This window comes from Sinocyclocheilus anshuiensis, unplaced genomic scaffold (genome assembly GCF_001515605.1).
Source record: "Sinocyclocheilus anshuiensis isolate Anshui unplaced genomic scaffold, SAMN03320099.WGS_v1.1 scaffold1006, whole genome shotgun sequence".
NCBI classification, from domain to species: Eukaryota; Metazoa; Chordata; class Actinopteri; order Cypriniformes; family Cyprinidae; genus Sinocyclocheilus; species Sinocyclocheilus anshuiensis.
The window spans coordinates 115,409-127,188 of NW_015540918.1; the positions used below are offsets into that span (position 1 = coordinate 115,409).

General features: G+C 40.3%; 1 pseudogene; it reads right to left on the bottom strand.

Moving 5' to 3' along the window:
- Positions 1–11,780, bottom strand: part of LOC107689319 (uncharacterized) — a 35,476-nt pseudogene that overhangs the window by 19,071 nt on the left and 4,625 nt on the right.

An 11,780-nucleotide genomic window follows, 5' to 3' on the forward strand; every position in this document is an offset into this window, starting at 1 on the left:
CCACAAATAGCTGCAATTGCAGGTTTTCAAACAGAGATGGCGACAAAGAGGCAAAACTTACGGACTGCAGCTTTAATTAAACAGGCTGTTTTTAGCTTTTAAGATGAACACTGAGTAGGCATTTATTGTATATTATAATGCTACTTTTTATTATAACGTGGCTGGTTATATGTTAATGCGCTCATGGTTATCACATCATAATCACGACAAATTCTGAATCAGTGTTATTTTAGTATTACTAATATACTCTTATATTTTTATTAATATGTTTAATTAGCTTTTATTTTATAATTTCAGTTTTATTTTTAATTGAATTTTTAGTAATTTTGTCAGTTTTTGTTACTTTTTTTTTACTGTAGGTTTATTTTTATTTCAGTTTTAGTTATTTCTTTCTCTTTTTTTCTCTCTTCAAATTTAAATTCAGTTGTGAAGCTAGCATTTCTAATTTTAATTAAATTTTTTTTTTTTTTTTTTTTTATAGTTTTGTTCTGAAAGACCTGTTTCTTATAAACTATTTATTGTAAACTTACTTTCCATAAATGGTCTCTGTGAACGGAGGAGGAAGCTTAGTATTGTGAACGCTGGAGAATGTCTATATTAGCACATCAAAATTTTTATTTCAGAATATGACAGTCTTGTTTTGTTAAGTGCCCTTTAACCGTACAGGTTCTGTCTTGTCCAATACAGAGGTCAGATAGCATACACTAGTATTGCATCAGTATCTTGTCTTTCTGCTGTCTGGTTATGTAAGTGGACTTCATGCACACACCTGCATGCTTCTTGTTGTTCTTAACGATGAAGTTTAGATCGTCCAGAGCTCTATCGGGGTCGTTTCTCAGCAGGTAGATGCAGTGTCTGTGCCAGTATGCATCCAGTAAATGGGGCTCCAGGGAGATGGTCTTTAAAAATAGAAAAACAGATCGATCATTAGTACACAATAAACTAAGCAGAAAATCAGGTCACATCTATAGAACGTTCTGTTCTGGTTTGTTTGGATAATGATTTTTGAAATGAACCATTTTTTAATGAGCTAACACTGAAAAAAAAAATCTTATGAGCAATAGTATAAGTTATGCTTACCTTAGCATGCATCACTAATGAAAGATAAGAAAATAAGGCTTACAGCATTGAGATCTTCAAGGGCCTGGTTGAGATGTAAAGTGCTCCACGACGACACCAGTCGAAGGCACTGTGGTTTCTACATTCAGTCAAAGTTTGGGTCAGCTTGGCCACTTTGTGCTCTGAATCAGCTGTATTGAGACCTTCATCCAAAACCACTCTGTTCAGATCCTGGATCTCGTCCTGTGGAAGCTGGTTGTCCTCCAGACCATCATGGAGAGAGCCTGCACCTCGTCAAACCAGGCGTCCCATATGTCTCTGACCCACTCTCGGGGTGGTGTCGTGTCCGGTATCCCACCACGATCTGTGGCAAAGGTCTCAAAATCTAGGATCATGGGCAGACTGTGGCAGAGGAGGGGTGAAAATTGTCCTTTGGAGGTTTTGGACTCCCATGGTAACCGACACAGAGACACTCCTTTTAGAGAATAAAAGGAAAGATCACAACAGACTTAAAAAGTTCAAGAAGGATGATGTTCAAAACGGTTCCTTTTAGAATACTAGTGGGACATAAATATTCCTGTTAGTACATCTTGTATTACACTCTAATACAAGATGTACTGCATCATAAATTGCTGTAAAAGTCTATTTTTTATATCATTGGTTTACATTCAATTTCATGTTTTAGTGTTGTTTTGGAATTCTGAAACCTTGTTAGTGTCCGTGATGGCTCTCTCAGTTTTTTCCAAACGTAGTCCATCTTGACAGAGTTGTTTGTTTTTCCTCTTTTCTTGGCCCTGCGTTTGAAACGGGACACCCTTGCCCTCTCTTTGCATTTGTTCCTCCTGTGGTTTGGGACCTGGCAGGGCTGCTCTGATGAGTTGTGCTCTGTGTGAACCTCCTGAGGCTTTGTTTGTTTGGCACTGGATGGAGATTCTCTGGCCAGAGCTGCACAGATTGAGTTTTGCCACTGCTGCTGCCACCGCACATGCTCCAGCTCCTGGGAAAGGCTGGTGAAGTCGGACTGTAGCCGAAGATAAGGGCTCAAGATCTGGGGTTAAGTGAGGGGCAGAGCGAGGCCGTCTGGCCTGAAACCCCGAGGGGAGACAGGATATTACAAGAGGTGAAAGTCTGGTTGCAATGCAGTAGAGCAACTTGCATTCAAGTGTTACATTAAAAAGTGTTTTAAGTACTTTATATAATATACACACAGAATAAAAAAAGAAAGATCTGTTAGTAGTAGAAACTGGAATTTGCAGAGGTGTAGGAAGGATTTAAAAATGTGAAAACTGGTAGTTGAAATTTTGATTAACAAACAGTGGCTTGGAAGAACATCAGCAATTCTAAAGTCTAAAATGGCTACTACACTCTATCCAGAGGAATAGAAAGGAGCACAGTTGTTAGCTTACTAAGAGTCTAGCTTTATATAAGAGACAAGGTTAACTAATAAAAAGTACTAGGAATTCATGAAACAATTCTCCAACATCAAAACTAGAATAGACTTTCAACCTGTTCTGTTGAGATGAACCCAGAGGGAGTCAGTGAGGCTGTTCTGAATTCTGCCACAGACTTACACTTAATAGGCAAGACATTTTCCTGGGGACAAGGCCAAGTTTTTAGAGAATGTCCAACACAATGTTATTCAGAAAACTGTCCTGAGAATTCACTGGAGTTAGTGACTTGAATGCAAACTAACAATTCTTTCTTTTCTTGTTTTCTTCTATTCTTGCATGTATGCACAAATATGAAAAGTTGGCACAGCAGTGACAGCAGTGTTCTGCATTGTGACATTCTATACCGCATCAAAAACTAATTTAAATAGTTTCTAATTCTTGTATAAAAACTATGCATGCATAGCCTAAATATTATGCATGTAGAGAGACTACATGGAATATTTATCATATATTAAAAGGTATTTACTATCGTTAAAAAAAGTTTGGGATAGATTCAAAAAAAATTTTTTTAAGTCTCTTATGTTCACCATGGCTGCAGTAAAAATAAAATTGGGAAATATTATTACAATTTAAAAATATCTGTTTTCTATTTGAATATATTTGAAAATTCAGTCTTCAGTGATCCATTAGAAATTCTAATATGCTGATTTGCTGCTTATCAATGTTGTTTTGTAATTATTATCAACGTAGAAAAAAATGAAAATATGCCTAATATATATTTTTTTAAATGTTAATTTTGTAATGATTCTTTGATGAATAGAACATTCAAAAGAACATCATTTATTTGAAATTGAAATCTTTCTTGTCAATTTTGATCAATTTAATGCATCCATGCTAAATAAAGTAAAAAAAAAAAAATCCAGACCACAACCATTTGAACGGTAGTGTATAAAAACACAGAAACATTATAATAAAAATATATATATATACTTTTCAGAATAATATGTTTGTAAAGAGTTTAATGGTTATGCCATTTTGTCAATTACACAAAAAAAGTATTGTAAACAACTTTTTTCATGCTTTAAAGAAACCAACTTTTCCAAAATTGTTTTCCAAAACTTCCCCTTTAGACTATGTTAATTAAGGTTAATTAAATAAACAAACCTCAGAAGTAACCTGTTCTGTGTCCATCACATGGCTAACTGACTTCACCACATCGTGCAGTTCATCCAACAGATTCTCTTTGCACAAGTCTGCCAGTGTTATCTGAGGATACAAACATTAATACAAATGTAAGATAGAGCAGTGACTTTATGGCATAAAAGTGGATAATACTAGAACAATTTTTCACTTCAGTTATTTTCCTGATCAGAAGGTAACATGAGGAATTTAATACTCCCAGCATGAGCAAGCTCAAAGGAAATATCCTTGAGATTACATTAATAGCTATAATTGATGTGAATTGTAGGTATTAATATTCAAGCAAAATACTCATTTTTATTTAAACTCAGAGCTGCTCCGGGCTCTTCTCTGAATGCAGAAGTCTACAGCATAAACGCAGGAAGCTGATGGGAGGAGGCATGTAGTGATTTCTGCAGCAAAAAGGTGCTGTTAAAAGTCCCAGCACATTGAAAAGGAAGCACATGTCCATCTGTTAATGGTGCCGCTGTACCTGGTATTTGGGGAAAAGTGTGTCTTTCATAACACAGGGGGCACAGATGAATTTAGGTGCTGGGTTCCAGAACATTCTGAGCTCACTGGGACACAATGTTGCCTATGAGAAATAAAGAAATACAATAATTGGAAGTTGGAAAGAACTGTTCAATCAATCAAAAATCAAATAAAATAATTCAAGTGAGAATTAGAGGGCTTAATGTTAAATGTATGCAACAGTCCACATTTAATAACCCAGGACAATGTGGGTTGTGGGACAATGTGCTTGAACAATATGAAATATGAAAATCTTTAATTCACCTGTTAATTCTATCAGGAAAATAATGCTTGTCTAATGCCATCTAGTGACAGGATATTACAAGTACACAGGAAAATTTGGGTATAATTTGATTTAATTAGATTTAATTTTCAATGAATTTACTACTATGATAGTAGTATGAATGAACATAAACAAGTGTTTAAAAATGTATTATAGTTTTACATATAATCTATACAAGAAATGTTACAGACTTTCAAAAATCAGTTTTAATTAAATCGTTTTGCATATACTTCCTTAAAACCAGAGCCTTGGTGTTATTTCAACACATCTAGTTGTCAATGTCATGCATTAGTCACTTTGACGAAAGCCACTGATGGTGAGTCATAAAATAATAGATCTTTCTTACAGCACGTCCACACATCATAATCCTTGGGTCTCTCCAGGTAATACTCTGCTATTCTCTGCCAGTCCTCCAGAGCATCTGACGTCTGTTTAGGCATGTGGGAAACACAGTCTGTCTGTGCTGAAACCCCAGCAGAATCAACAGAAACACCTTCACACACCAGCCTACAATGAGTAATAAAACATGAATGATACATTATTGGATCTCAAAATGTCATATTTGACCTGGAAATACATCTTTAGAGTGACTCGAACAGGTACAGGGTTCGAAGAGGAAGAGTTAGAACCTAAATGGTGACCTGAATTCATAATTTATGAGTTTTAATGAAAATCATTCTAAAAGAAACAACAAGAGCCGAGCTGTAGATTATACCTCTGCTTGTCAGGATGATAATGAGATTTATGTCCAAATGCTGTCCTCTGCTGGTTAAACTGTGCTGTTGCAGTGATCAGGTTTTGAGTGTGGCAGATTCTAGAAGCAAGCTTGTAACTCAACAGGCAAGACTTGAAAAGCAGGAGTGGTACACAAATGGTGGATGGTTCTATACCCTTCTGCACTGCGGACAGAATAAACAATTAGAGAGGAAAAACTGTTATACGTTTAAAAAAAAAAAAAAAAACCTAAGAGGGCATGCTTTACTACCATTTGTGGTCAGTTAATTTCTTTTTCTTTTTATTATTATTATTATTTTAAAAAATTCATACTTTTATTCAGCAAAGACACATTTAATTGATGTGACAGTAAAGATATTTGTAATGTTACAAAATATTTCAATAAATTAACTTTCCATTTGTCAAAGAATCCTGAAAATGTTGGTTTCCACAAATAAGTAAGCAGCTGTTTTTTTAACATTGATAATAAGATGTTTCAGCAAATCAGTATATTAGAATGCTTTCTGAAAGATCCTATGACACTAAAGACTGTAGCTGTCAGACTTTTGGACCTGTTTTGCCCCTGTAGTCCTTCCTGTGTTTCCTTATTTGGTCATGTTCCTGTCCTTGTTTAGTTTGATTATGTTCCATTGATGTCACCTGTGTTCCCCTGATTGCCCTGTGTTTAAAAGTCCTAGTCTGTTCAGTTTGTCTTTGTCAGGTCTACTCGTTCTCTACATGTGTTGGCTCAAGCTCCTATTGTGGATTATCTCCTGAGTTTCCTTGATTAAGGACAGTTCTCGTTTACTCGTGCCTCCTGTGCTTCACCTGACCAACACGGTTACCTCCGTGTTTTCCCCTCCGTTTGTATTCTCGTTTTTCTCTCAGTGTTTTTGTTTCCTGTTATGGATCCCTTCACCCGCCCGGTATTTCCTCCTCCTCCTGCTGGAGCAGGGGGAGAGATCTCTCGAGGACCATACGAGACTATTCCAGCTGCTAGCAAGCACCACCAGCTACCCGGACGACGCGCTCTGCTCATTCTATGATGCGAGCTTGAACACCGTGAGCAGAGCGCCGTCATCCGAAGATGGTCCTCGAGAGGATTTCGTCACCGCCTTCTTTGCCCCTGACGTGGAGCTCAATCCGTCAGACCAGGTGCGAGAGCCGGCGACAATGCCAGCTACGAGGGAGAAAGCTGCGGATGGTGTGAGCGTGGAGAGGAGCTCTGCCCCCTGCACCGCGGCTGAGTATAGCACGGCGAATGTGCCACACCGAAGAGGAGAGGGCTCCAGTCCCCGAATCCAGTCCAGAGCGCCCTCCAGTTCCCGCTCCTCGAAAGCGCCCTCAAGTGTCCGCTCCTCCAGAGCGCCATCCTGTTCCCGTGTTCAGCCTAAAGGGGGCTCCCGATCCAGAGATTAGCCCTGAATGCCCGGAGGCTCACAAACGCCCGCCCTCCCACCTGCTCCTGTCTCCTCCACCGCTGTCGTCTGGCAGCCCCTCTGCTCGCCCTCAGCCCACCATCATTACAGTGCGAGCTCTGTGGGTCTGCCATCCTCCAGCGTCGCCATGGCTGGAGAATCCCTCACCTCCGCCTCCGAGGCCCGGACTCCGCCTCGGCCCATAGACCCAGCGGCTCCACCTCGGCTCCTAGCTCCCTCACCTCCACCGTCACCCGTCGATCCACCAGCTCCACCGGGCTGCCTCGTCTGTCTGGCTCCGCCTTGGTTGGGCGTCGACCCACCATTGCCTCAGGACTCCGCTCCTCCGGCTGCACCTCATTGCTCCGTCCCACCGGCTCTATTGGGCTCCTTCCTCCCGCCAGCTCCACCTTGGTCCTCAGTCGCTCCAGCTCCGCCGCGGATCTCAGCCTCCGCCTTGGTCACCAGAGCCCTTGGCTCCACCCTGGCCTCCCAGATCCTCGGCATCCCCCTGGCTCGTTGGCTCTCCGTCTCCGCCTCAGGCTCCTCCACCACCTGCTCCGTCGCCGTTGGTCGGCCCCCTGCAGTCGGTGGCCATTCCTCCTCCATGGCTCCTCCCTCCGTCGGCTCCACCGTGGGTCGCTATTATGGCTGTGGCCTGGGTCCGGCTGTGCTCCTCCTGCTCTGGGCCCCTCCGGTCTCCTCCCTGGCTCCTTCCTCCTTCGTCGCCTCCCTGGTCTCTGTCAGCTGGCCCCCTCCCGGGTGTCCATCCTCCTCCTGAGCCTCCTCTCAAGCTCCCACCTATGCCTCCCTCTGTTGTTGTTGTTGTTGTTGTTACAGTGCGAGGACGCACCTTCCGAGAGGGAAGGTCAGATGTCAGACTTTTGGACCTGTTTTGCCCCCGTAGTCCATCCTGTGTTTCCTTATTTGGTCATGTTCCTGTTCTCGTTTAGTTTGATTATGTTCCATTGACGTCACCTGTGTTCCCCTGATTTCCCTGTGTTTAAAAGTCCTAGTCTGTTCAGTTTGTGTTTGTCAGGTCTACTTGTTCTCTACGCGTGTTGGCTCAAGCTCCTATTGTGGATTATCTTCTGAGTTTCCTTACCTGCTCCGTCGCCGTTGGTCGGCCCCCTGCAGTCGGTGGCCATTCCTCCTCCATGGCTCCTCCCTCCGTCGGCTCCACCGTGGGTCGCTATTATGGCTGTGGCCTGGGTCCGGCTGTGCTCCTCCTGCTCTGGGCCCCTCCGGTCTCCTCCCTGGCTCCTTCCTCCTTCGTCGCCTCCCTGGTCTCTGTCAGCTGGCCCCCTCCCGGGTGTCCATCCTCCTCCTGAGCCTCCTCTCAAGCTCCCACCTATGCCTCCCTCTGTTGTTGTTGTTGTTGTTGTTACAGTGCGAGGACGCACCTTCCGAGAGGGAAGGTCAGATGTCAGACTTTTGGACCTGTTTTTCCCCCGTAGTCCATCCTGTGTTTCCTTATTTGGTCATGTTCCTGTTCTCGTTTAGTTTGATTATGTTCCATTGACGTCACCTGTGTTCCCCTGATTTCCCTGTGTTTAAAAGTCCTAGTCTGTTCAGTTTGTGTTTGTCAGGTCTACTTGTTCTCTACGCGTGTTGGCTCAAGCTCCTATTGTGGATTATCTCCTGAGTTTCCTTTATTAAAGACAGTTCTCGTTTACTCGTGCTTCCTCAACAGCGTAACGTGACAGTAGCAATGGCTTATTAATATTACTGTTTTTACTATATTTTTCATCAATTAAATGCAGCCTTGGTGAGCATAAGATCCTTCTATCAACAACATTAAAAATCTGAATTATTGCAAACTTTTGACTCCTAGTGTGTATATAGATGTATTAAATTAATTATAAAAGTAAATTTTAAAAGATTCTTAATGTTTAATGCCATTACTCCAGTCTTCACTGTCACATGATCCTTCAGAAATGTTTGCTCAAGCATTTGATTTGGTGCTCAAAAAACATTTCTTAATATATAAGCAGTATATCATAGCATCATGGTTTATGGTTGATGACAGAAATGGCGAATGATGAGATCATGAGAAAATGCAGCTATGATCAGAAGAAAACAAGACAGAAAAACATTATATGGCATCTTAGGTCTTCCGTATCAAAATGTCAAATGCAAAATAAAAATAGTGGTCTTAAAGTTTTGAACACCATTGTATGTACTAAATGCTTGCTTGCTTGCTCACTAGCCTCAGTGTAATCAATGTTTCCAAGGTTTCTATGTGTATTTAAAGGCCTGAAATTCTGTTCCATGACCCAATATAAATAAATACATATAACAGAAATAATTTTATCATTCAATCTGGTATCAGGGTCTCACAGGAACATTTCTTAGACCTTAAACATAAACCGTTTTGGGTGCCAACTCAATGTGATATAGGCCCTATATGTTCTGCCATAAAAAGATGACGAGTCAGTCTGTTTGCACAGATCGTCTCTGCCATAACTTCACACTACTGTTTGAACTGTAGACAGCGGGAGAAACGACCTCAGAACTGACTTTGTGTGTGGGCCCTTTGTGTTCCTCAAACTGCAGACAGGCAGGAGAGGCCCTCCGCCACCCACGTCCCCACGGCTCCACTGACAGCGCCAATTTATTGCGTACATTTCGTTCACTCTGGCCTGTGACAGGCTAGATTTATCACCTCGCTCTGGCACGGTTAAGCCTCATCAAAAGACCTGGAAGGTCACACTAAAGTCACTGGCCCTGCCTGCACTGAAAAGAAACATTCCTGAACCGTAAGGAGGAACCTTCAACCTGTCCCGCTATCCATTGGCCCCATAGGCAGGCATCGCTCATATAAACCCTCTCAACCGCGTCCAACAGGAAACTTTCAGTGACCCTCATGACTGGAAAAAGCTAGTAATTAAAAGGCTCTTTTTCAAGAGTGAGGGAGTGGCGCAGGTCCAGCCGAGCAGGTAGTAAATCTTGTGTTATCAGCTCTCAGGTGAGTGCTGGAGAGGTCGGGAGGAGGGATGCGTGGGTGCGCTGGCTCCAGACAGACCCGCAGCACAGATGAGTGGAGTAAGTGACGGGTAATTACTCGCTGTGTTACTGCTTCCTAAATAGAGATGATGACAGCTTTGGACGCTCTTCTCAGGTAGCTTGAAACTAGATGATCATTTGCACCCAAGGCCACCCTCTGTGCCCTTCCGCTAGCGATGCGTTGAGAGATTGACATGCTGATAGCAAGTGGAACATGCCAATATATCAACACATAGATTAGTGAACCTTAGTGTCATAATGCATAAAATCAAGTATACAGCTGCCTCAAAAGTATTTGAACATTGACGACTCGTTTAAAAATGCCTGAATGTCATTGCATTAGATGCAATATATCAATCCCACATCTAGTTTAACAAAAAGATCCCTTTCTGAAAAAGAAGTGTGCTTAATAAACTTTTGTCATGCTTAAAAGATGTAGACTTATTTTGATGTGTTGATTAACATACTAAAGCTCATGTTAAGTACTCGATTGTACGATATTACTGTATTGTACTCGATATTAAACTTAACATTTTAAATGTACTAAATAACAACTTCACTACAAATGTGTAATTATAAATATATTGTAATAATACCTGGCATACAGTTAGCACAAAGTATATTCTTTTAAAGTATATTATTTCTGTAATAAGTATTCTTTTTAAAAGTATGCTAAAGTGTAGCTGCTACTTCTTCACAAGGGATAGCATCACTTTTACAAAAAGTTTGTTAGGTTTAAAATGCACTATAGAACAAAAAAGTATTTAGACACTACACCTGTGGAACACCTGTGTAAACTGACTTCATACATCCACTAAAAAAGACCAAAACACCAGTTGATTAAATGTCATCGATCAAAAAAGACAACAAAATCATTCTGAGAAAAAATCCTGCTCCACTTGAGTCCAGGTGACACCTGCTTTGATAATTTGCTATTTAATGCAATTAAATGCATACTATTTTGAATGTTTTTTTTTGGTCTGATGGGATGTCCTTTCTGGTCTCTGAACAGGAGCCAAGCTACATCCACAGGCCATTATTATATCTTCATTGGTCACCTTAAAAATATTTTTAAAAATACGGTAAATAATTTGTTACATAGATTTTGGGAACATGTATCCAATCTAATACATTAAGCACCACTATGCTATTGCTCATAGTTACTAAAGCCCCTAACATTTAAAAGTTATTTGGTTGCACAACTTTCAACTTGTAGTAGTTGTACAATCAAATAACTGTTATTGTTTACCTGGAATAAGAGATCCTTGACTCCTCCACCGACAGAATCCTTCTGTAAAACTGACTCAGCCATCTTGTAGACACCAGATGACACAGGTGGACGGCACATTGGTCTTGGGGAACATTTCTCTTGTGGTACTGAGGTCTCTTTGAGTTGGCCCCTGAAGGAAAATACACATGAGCATTCCTCTAAGTAGTTTTCATTCCAAGCCTATGACTTTACCCATCAAAATGTACTAAGAGGAAATGCTAAAGATTTCCCCAATGCAATCAGACTCAATACAATATACCATCGCCATAAGCTCACTGGGGTTTGAAAAGCAAATAAATGTGTTGCTCCTACTGTATGTTGCCTCTGGGGTGTCTGACAGCTCACATGCTGACGCTGTCCCTAAGCAGTTTCGGTAATATTGCACAGTATATTTACATTGACATGTTTACATTGACATGTTGTGCATGCAGTGGCTCTAAGAATTATTTGGACACTTAAGCCACATTTAAATGTCACTGCATTAGATACAAAATATCAAAGCAAGCAGCATTTATTTTAAAGGAAGATAACACATCTACTGTATCAAGTAAAATTTTCACACACACACACACACAAAATATGTGTTATGATTTACATGATAAAATATTAAATTTAATGTTCAAAATTAACTATCCACTAATATAATAATAATAATAATAATAATAATAATAGCTCATGAAAGTGAATTTGTTTGGAGATGCCATTTAAAAATAATAAATAAATAAAGCTAACATCATCAGAACAACTATGTAACTTCTCTTTCCATATAAAACAAAATTTAAAAAATGTAATAATAAACTACTAACCTAATAAAATAAAATAAAATAAAATAAAATACAAAAATAAACAGCTAATCTCATCATCAGAGCTGTAGCTGTGTCCTCCTCTTTCTATATAAAATAAAAATATATAAATTAACAAAAATGATC